The sequence below is a fragment of the Prionailurus bengalensis genome, chromosome A3 (genome assembly GCF_016509475.1).
Source record: "Prionailurus bengalensis isolate Pbe53 chromosome A3, Fcat_Pben_1.1_paternal_pri, whole genome shotgun sequence".
Lineage (NCBI taxonomy): Eukaryota > Metazoa > Chordata > Mammalia > Carnivora > Felidae > Prionailurus > Prionailurus bengalensis.
This window is the reverse complement of record NC_057354.1, coordinates 121,691,479-121,701,168: the sequence shown is the minus strand read 5'-3', so window position 1 is coordinate 121,701,168 and position 9,690 is coordinate 121,691,479.

Below are 9,690 nucleotides of genomic sequence, written 5' to 3'. Positions count from 1 at the left end.
TTCCGGCCGTGGCCGCTGCGGGGCGCTGCAGGGTCGGCCAGCCCTTCTCCTGTCCGCTCCCCCTCCTCTCCCTCCGCCCCTCCAGCAGGCCCCGCCCAGCGGCGTGGCGTCAGCGCTCGGCGGCGGGGGAGGGGGGGGCAAGGGACGCTCTGGGCTATGTGAGCTCTATGGTTCATAGGTCTGGCCCGGAGTCTAGGAGGGGGATGGGAATAACCAGAAACGGCGCGGAACGAGCTAGAACGCTGGAGTTGACCCTGGGACTCTCACGCCCTGCGAGGCCCGAATACCCTAGTATCTCCACCATCGCTCCAGGTGGCTTGGATACAGCCAGGAACGACCGGCAAAGGCGGGGGGATACACAGGGACAGGGGAGGACGAGGGCGCGGTGACCTGAGTTGGAATCCCAGAGGTACCCGAGGCAGGACACCGAACTTGAGTCGCACTTTTCGTGCCTGTGAAAATGAGACTATGGTAAATTAGATCTGTGCGGCTTCTGGCACATGGTAAATTGAAGAAAGAACAAACGCTAGACCGCTGTGTCCTTAAACAAAGCAAGAAAGGGTTGTTTTCTATAACCTTTGCCAGATGTAAGGCGGAGTCACAAAGAATGAATTCTTTCACGTAAGAGTCTCCTTTATCACTGTGGGCCCCCGCCCGCGGAAGAATTAAGAATACAAAAAGCTGAACACAAAATATGAAATTTGTGATTTAACTTTCAAGAATTAAGAGAATATGAAAAGCTCTCCAGTAAAAGAGAAATTATGTTAATTTCACCAAATGCTTGGTACATTAGCGATAGAGAGCGAACTATTCATTGGGTAAAAGGTTCTTCCTGTTTGCTGCACTAAGAAAAATTGAAGGCTCAAGAAACGTCCTGTAAAAATACCCAAGCTGTATCAAAACTAGAGCATTCTAGCCACCCAAGCTACCAATCATTCGACAAAACTGCGTACAGCACTGAGAATGGAAGTCATTTTTCTGTTTGGAAAAATGTACGGATTCCAGGAAAGCAGGCAAAACCCGCTTACATTTAAATGGCAACACATCACCCACCACTTAAACACATCACCACACCACCCACCCGGACTTTTGGGTGTGGAAACCTCATAATGGAAGTAGACCTGGTTCTCCTGAATCAGTTAGCTGTGAATGAGATCACTGAAGAGAATAAACAGTTTTCCTACAGACAGAGGCTGGTTTTCAGATGTATATGAAGCGTCCTGAAGAGGTGTATAACATGCAAATTAGGATATAAAGGGTTTGTGTGCTTTCCTCCTTTGTTTTCTGTGTTTGTTTTTGTAGTCCTAAATTAAGACAGTCAAGTTATTATGATTTGGGTCATTATAACTAATAAGAACAAAAGGCAAGCTGAGTGTAAAAACACTGAGCTGAGTGGGACATAGATCTTCAGGCACTAGTAAATGCCTAAGAACAAAGGCAGGGGAAAAACAAATGGTTAACTGATAAAAATCACAGTCTTGTAGGATGTGAAACCCCACTACAGTTTGTAGCTGTCTTAATGATTGACAAGAAAAACACAATCTTGGGGGCCCGTGGCTGGCTCACTGGGAGAAACATGCAACTTTGATCTCAGGGTCATGAGTTTGAGCCCCACATAGGGTATAGAGATTAACTAAATAAATAAAACTTTTAAAAAAGAGAAAAAGACAATCTTAATAGACCTCCAGGAACCTATAAACTCAATTTCCTGGGGCCCTAAGGTCACTTTCACCTCTATAGGTTAGACAACCCTATATAATCAGTCATTCCCTGCAATCACAGTGCAGCTCTCTGCCCAAGGGTCCTGTCCCTGTGCTATAATAAAAATGCCTTTTTGCACCATAAAATGTCTCAAGAATTCTTTCTTGACCATTGGGCTTGACAATCCTGCATCAATAACCTGCATCATTTACTATCAACAAATGTTTACTCTAAACCCAACTGGTATTTGGTACTCTGCCAGGCCAGGAAGTAAGGAAATTTTTTTAAATACAACAACACATAGTACTTACAAGAGAGATGGAGACTGGCAAGAAACTAACAAGCTTCAATACAGTGTGATAAAGAATGAGGCACAGACCTCTAACTCAAACAGGGATTTAGGGAAAGCCCTGAGATTTCATCTTCAACCACAAAATGGAATAAGGGAACATTATGGATAAAAGAAAGGAAGGTTTGAAGAAGAAAGAGTTGTTTGTTTTCTGCAGTATGAGCCAGAGAAAATAAGTCGATAAAAATCTGTTTTTAAACTTGGCTTAAAATTACATGAGCTATGGGGTTCCTGGGTTGCTGAGTCAGTTAAGTGTCCAACTCTTGATTTCAGCTCAGGTCATGATCTCACAGTGGTGAGATCAGGGTCCAGCATCAGGCTCAGCGCTAGGTGTGGAGTCTGCTTAAGATTCTCTCCTTCCTTCTACCCCCTCCCCCCACTTCTGTGCTTGCACAGAAGCACAGTCTCTCTCTCTCTCTCACTCTCTTTCAGCTCTCTTTCTCTCCCCCCCCCCCCACTCCCTCTCAAAAAAGGCCAGGGGGTGGGGGCAGAGGGTACCTGGGTGGCTCAGTCAGTTAAGCACCCAACTCTTGGTCTCAGCTCTCGGGTCATGATCTCACAGTTCATGAGATCCAGCCCCAAGTCAGGCTCTACACTGACAGCACCAAGCCTGCTTGGGATTCTCTCTCTCTCTCTGTCTGTCTCTCTCTCTCTCTACCCTTCCCCCACTCTCTCTCTCAAAATAAATATATTTTTTTTAATATATGAGCTGGCAAGATACCAAAAAATGCTTAGACCAAAAACAAAGTCACTGCAGAAACCCAGACCAGTAATGTATTTTCAATGCATTTGCTCAACCACAGTGAACTTGACCTTCTATGTTCTGTCTTCAGGAGATAGAAAAGACAAGACAAAGCCCAGGACCTGCTCAAGTTACAGTCTGACGCAATCACCCTGCAAAATCCTGGTAAAAAAGGATACATCTAAGGGTAAATTAGAAATAAACCTGCCAGGGGTGCCTGGGTGGCTCAGTCAGTTGAGTGTCTGACTTTGGCTCAGGTCATGATCTCACAGTTTGTGAGGTTTGTAAGTTCGAGCCCCGCATCTGGCTCACTGCTGTCAGTGCAGAGCCTGCTTTGGATCCTCTGTCCCCATCTCTCTCTGCCCCTCCTTGCTTGTGCTCTCTCCCTCTCAAAATAAAGAAACATTTAAGAAAGAAAGAAAGAAAGAAAGAAAGAAAGAAAGAAAGAAAGAAAGAAAGAAACCTGCCAACCTTCCTTCCCATCATTCATCCCCAGGAAACTGCAAGGAAAACTGACTTTCCCAACATCTACACCAAGAGTGAGAGGCAAAGACACCTGGATGGTTCAGTTGGTTAAGCATCTGATTCTTGATTTCCTGCTCAGGTCTTGCTCTCATGGTTTGTGGGATCAAGCCCTGCATCCCGTTCTGTGCTAACAGCTGGGAGCCTGGAACCTGCCCCACACTCCACACTCTGTGTCTTCCTCTCTCTGCCCCTCCACCACTTGTGCTCTGTCTCTCTCTTTCTCTCCCTCAAAAATAAACATTACAAAATAAAATAAAATAAAATAAAATAAAATAAAATAAAATAAAATAAAATAAAATAAAATAAAATAAAATTTTGCAGCACCTGGGTGACTCAGTCTGTTGAGTGGCCGACTCTTGACTTCAGCTCAGGTCATGATCCCAGGGTCGTGACATGGAGCACCACATCAGGCTCTGTGCTGAGCATGGTGCCTGTTTGGGATTCTCTCTCTCCCTCTGCCCCTCTCTCCCACCCATGCTCTGTCTCTCTCTAAAAAAAAAATTTAAATAAAATTTATATGGAGGTGTGCCTGGTTGGTTCAGCAGGTAGAGCATGCAACTCTCAATCTCAAGGTCATGAGTTCAAGCCCCATATTGGACAAGGAGCCTAATTAATTAATTAAAAATAAAATGTATATTGAGATACAAAGAACCCAGAGTCTCACACACACACACACACACACACACACACACACACACACACAAACACACACACAGTCACCTAAGCAATCAGGAAAAAAATAAAAGTGGAGAAATTTACACTACCTCATTTCAAGTCTTACTATTACGTTTTAATAATCAAGGCAGCATAAGTATATAGTCATACAGCTGAATGGCAAAGAATAGAAGGTCCAGAAGGAGACACATACAGTCAACTGATTTTTGTCAACTGGCCAAGGAGATTAATAGGGAAAGGATATTCTTCTCAATAAATGATGCTAGAACAACTATATATCCCTAAACAAAAAAAATAAACCTTGACTATTACTTCATGCTAATTAAAAAGATTAACTTCAGATTGATTATAGACTTAAACATAAGGCCAAAACTGTAATTTTTTTTTTATAATGAAGCCTAAAAGAGAGAAGGCTCAAGCAGGGGAGAGGGACAGAGGAAAAGAGAGAGAGAGAATTTTGATCAGGCTCCAAGCTGATGTGGGGCTCAGTCCCCACATATCATGACCCGAGCCAAAATCAAGAGTTGGATGCTCAACAGACTGAGCCACCCAGGCACCCCTGAAAGACACTTTTTTAAATGTTTATTTATTTGAGAGAGAGAGAGCACATATGAGTGAGGGATGGCAGAGGGAGCGAGAGAGAGAGAGAGAGAGAGAGAGAGAGAGAGAGAGAGAGGAGAGAGAGAGAGAGAGGAGAGAGAGAGAGAGAGAGAGAATCCCAAGCAGGCTCTGCACTGTCAGCATGGAGTCCAACACGGGGCTCAAACTCAACAACCATGAGATCACAACCTGAGGTGAAATCAAGAGTTGGACGCTTGGGGCACCTGGGTGGCTCAGTCAGTTGAGCATCCGACTTCAGCTCAGGTCATGATCTCACGGCTCCTGGGTTCAAGCCCCGCAATGGGCTTTGTGCTGACAGCTCAGAGCCTGGAGCCCACTTCTGATTCTGTGTCTCCCTCTCTCTCTGCCACTAACCCACTCGCATTCTGTCTCTGTCTCTCTCAAAAATAAATAAACATTTAAAAAAATTTAAAAAAAAAGAGTTGGACGCTCAACTGACTGAGCCACATAGGTGCCCTGTTTTGTTTTTTAATTTTACTTCTGATGGAGCTTGGGTGAGATACTATAACTCCAGAAAAAGGTCCTATGGGAAGAGACTCTGATCCAGTAGGCATAGGATGCAAGAGACTATACTTTTAAGAAGGATGACACTTTGAATAACCACTGAGTCATGGAACAAAATCAGAATTGGTGACATTAGAATTCTGTGCTGTCCAATGTGCCAACCACTACCCACATACAGCTATTTAAATTTAAATTAAAAAATTAAAAATTCAGTCCTTCAGATACATTACCTATATTTCAAGCATTCAGTAGCAAAATGTTGCTAGTAGTTAATGTATTAGAAAGTGCAGAAACAATTCCCTCATCTCAAAAAGTTCTGTTGAACAGCTCAGTCGTAGGTATTCATCTTGAGGTAGGGGAAAGGACCAAAGATGATCACAGTGTTTTAACCTGAACTGGATGGTTGGAATGGATACCAACTGAAAAAGATGATGCAGGATCAGGAGCAGATTCCTGAGAGCCACCTATTATCTTTCCATGTCAATTCAAGATGCATTTACCACCCCTAGTACGGATGTATGTAACACCTACTGTATAAAGTATTCTGGAGAAGAGCTAACAAATACATGACTCAGTTTGCACCCTTAAGGAGCTTACAGTGCTGTTTGAGCATTTAGACTTACAACTAAAAAGCCAACAGATTCAATCCTGGGTTTTGTTACCCAAAAGCAAACAAACAAAAAAATAATAGAGAAAATAGAGAAAGAGCAAATGAAACCCAAAAGCTAGTAAAAGGAAGGACAGGGTGCCTGGGTGACTCAATAGGTTAAGTGTCTGACTCTTGATTTTGGCTCAGGTCATGATCTCAGAGTTGTGGGATCAAGCCCTGCATCAGATTCTGGGCTGAACGTGAATCCTGCTTAAGATTCTCTCTCTCCCTCTCTCTCTCTCTCTCCCTCTCTCTCTCTCTCTCTCTCTCTCTCTCCCCCTTTCCCCTGCTCATAGTCTCTCTCTTTCTAAAAAAAAAAATTGGGGCACTTGGGTGCCTCAGTCAGTTAAGTGGCTGACTTCAGCTCAGGCCATGATCTCACTGTTCATGTGTTCAAGCCCCACACCAGGCTCTGGGCTGACATCTCAGAGCCTGGAGCCTGCTTCGGATTCTGTGTCTCCCTCTCTCTCTGCCCCTCCCCCTGCTTACACTCTTTCTCTCTCTGTCTCTCAAAAATGAATAAACATTAAAAATTTTTTTTCAAAAAGAATCATAACAAAATACTATGAACAATGTATGACAACAAGCTAATCTATGTGAAATGGACAAATTTCTAGAAACATACAAACAACCAAAAGTGACTCAAGAAGAAATAGAAAATCCAAACAGGCCTACAACAAGATTGAATCAGTTATCAAAAACCTCCCAACAAAGAAAAGCTCAGGACTAGATGACTTCACAGTTTCTACTAAACATTTCTACCAAATACTTAAGAAAGAATTGACACCAATCCTTCTCAAAATATTCTGAAAAATAGAAGATGAGGAAACACTTCCTAATTCATTCTATGAAACCAACATTACCTTCATACCAAAGCTAGACAAAGGTATCACAGTAAAAGAACTACAGAGCAAAATCATTTATTAATAGAGATGCAAAAATCCTCAAGAAAATACCAGCAAACTAAATCCAGCAGCATGTCAAAAGAATTCTACATCATGACCGAGTGGTATTTATCCCAAGACCATTAAATGGGGAAAGGACAGTCTTTTCAAAAAATGGTTCTGAGATGGGGCACCTGGGTGGCTCAGTCGGCTGGGTGTCTGACTTTTAATTTCAGCTCAGGTCATGATCTCAGTTTGTGAGATTGAGCCCCACATCAGGCTCCATGCTGACAGGTTGGAAGAGTCTGCTTAAGATTCTCTCTCTCATCTCTGCCTCTCCCCCCACCCCCAATTCAAGCACACTTGCACTCTCTCTCTCTCTCTCTCTCTGTCATCAAAATAAATAAATAAGTAAAAAAAAATTTTAATGGTTCTGAGAGGGACGCCTAGGTGGCTCATTCAGTTAAACATCTGACTTCAGTTCAGGTCATGATCTCATGGGTTTGTGAGTTCAAGTCCTGCATTGGGCTCTCCCTGCTGTCAGCATGGAGCCTGCTTCGGATCTTCTGTCCCCCTCTCTCTGCCCTTCCCCTACTTGCACTCTGTCTCTCTCAAAATAAATAAACTAAAAAAAAAATTTGAAAAAATGGTTCTGAGAAAACTGTATATCCACATGCGAAAGAATGAAGTTAGACTCTTATTTTACGTGTATAAAAATTAATTCAAAATGCATCAATCACCTAGTATAAGAGCTAAAAGTATAAAATACTTAGGAGAAAAAACATAGTGCCAGGGGGCACCTGGCTGGCTTAGTCAGAGGAGCATGCGACTCTTGAACTAAGGGTTGTGAGTTCTAGCATGGGCGTATACCTTACTTATATAAATAAAAGAAAGAAAGAAAAAGAAAAAACATTGGGGAAAATCTTCATGACATTGAATTTGGCAATGGTTTCTTGTTTATGACCCTAAAAGCATAGAGGAAAGAAAGGAAAAATAAATAAATTGAACTTCATCAACATTTAAAGGACAAAGGGCAGTGTCAGAGGACACTGTCAGTAGAATGAAAGGACAACCCACAGCATAGGAGAAAATATTTGCGAATTACATCTATGATGAGGACTTAATCTCCAGGAAAAAAAAAAAAAGAAAATAACTACAACTCAACAACAAAAAATAATCCTATTTAAAAGGCAAAGGCTGGGGTGCCTGGCTAGCTCCGTTGGTTAAGCATCCAACTCTTGGTTTCAGGCTCAGGTCATGATGTCAGGGTTCATGGAATGGAGCCCTGAGTCAGGCTCTGTGCTGACAGCCCAGAACCTGCTTGGGATTCTTTCTCTCTCTCTCTGCCCCTCCCCCACTCACACTCTCTAAATAAATAAATAAACTTTCTTTCTTTTTTCTTTTTTTTTTTTTATGAGGGGCTACAGGTGGGGTGGTGGCTCAGTTGGAAGAGCATGGGATTCTTGATCTCAGGGTTGTGAATTCAAACCCCAGGTTGGTCATAGAGTTTGCTTAAAATAAATAAATAGAGGGGCGCCTGGGTGGCGCAGTCGGTTAAGCGTCCGACTTCAGCCAGGTCACGATCTCGCGGTCCGTGAGTTCGAGCCCGAGCCCCGCGTCAGGCTCTGGGCTGATGGCTCAGAGCCTGGAGCCTGTTTCCGATTCTGTGTCTCCCTCTCTCTCTGCCCCTCCCCCGTTCATGCTCTGTCTCTCTCTGTCCCAAAAATAAATAAACGTTAAAAAAAAAATTAAAAAAAAAATAGATACATAATAATGGGCAAAGGACTTGATTAGATATTTCCCCAAAGATATACAAATGGTCAATAAGCACATGAAAAAATGCTCAACATCACTGTCAGGAGGGAAATAAAAATGAAAACCACAATGAATACCAACCACTTCACACCAACCACTTCACACCAATTAGGATAGCTCTTATAAAAAAAAAAAAAATCCAAAAAAACAAATATGGAAAATAACAAGGGCTGTCAAGGGTATGGAGAAACTGGAATGCACACGCATTGCTGATAGGAATATAAGATGGTATCCTTATCGTAGAAAACAGTTTGGCAGTTCCTCAAAAAGCTAAACATAACCCACACGAGCCAGCAATTCCACCTCTAGATATATACTAAAGAACTAAAAGCAAGAGACTTAATCAGATACTTGTACACCAATGTCCACAGCGTCATTGTTCACAGCAGCCAAAATGTGGAAACAATCCAAATGTCCATCAGCAGATGCATGAATAAACAAAAAAAAAATGGTATATACATGCAACGGAATATTATTCAGCATAAAAAAGAATAAACTCTGATACCTGTGACATGGATGAACCTTGAAAACAACGCTAAGTGAAATAAGGCCAGACCCAAAAAGATAAATATTGTATGATTCCACTTATACGAGGTACTTAGACTATGGCAGCTTCACTAGTGGGGAGGGGTGACTATTTCTATAGGGGAACTCTGACCCTGAGATCTGCAACTGTCTCTAAGGTAAATCAGAAAAGGGCTTTTCTCTCGCAGGGAGGAGGGAACAAAGACTAGAAAGACCTGGGTGTGCGGAAGTGGGAGGAACGGGTGGCGGGTGATCACACAGCACTTCAGTGTTTCACTCGGACGTGGACCCAGATTTTCAAGAGTGGTGGATTAGAAGGGGCTGTTGACTGGCTCAGGCGGAGGGTGGGTCAAAGTTTAGGGGCCTGGTGGAAGGAGAGAAGTTGAGTAAAGTTTGGTCGAGTGAAGGTAGCTGGTATTTTGTCCAGATTGCTCAGCGAGTGCAGTCGGTTCGGCTAATCATTTATGAGGCAAAAGAATAAGGGAATTTGGAGGGTCTGTGTCTGATCCGTCACAGGTGAACAAGGGGGCACACGTGAGTCATACGTGAGTCACACGGGGAAAGGCGGTTCCTTGCAGAAAACCATTTCAGGGACACAAAAGGGTGGAGGGATTTCTTTCACCGTCGCTTCCCAGAATCCCAGAGCTCGGGTAAAGTTCCACACTGTGGGAATGCGGGGAAATCTCTCCGCGTATTCAAT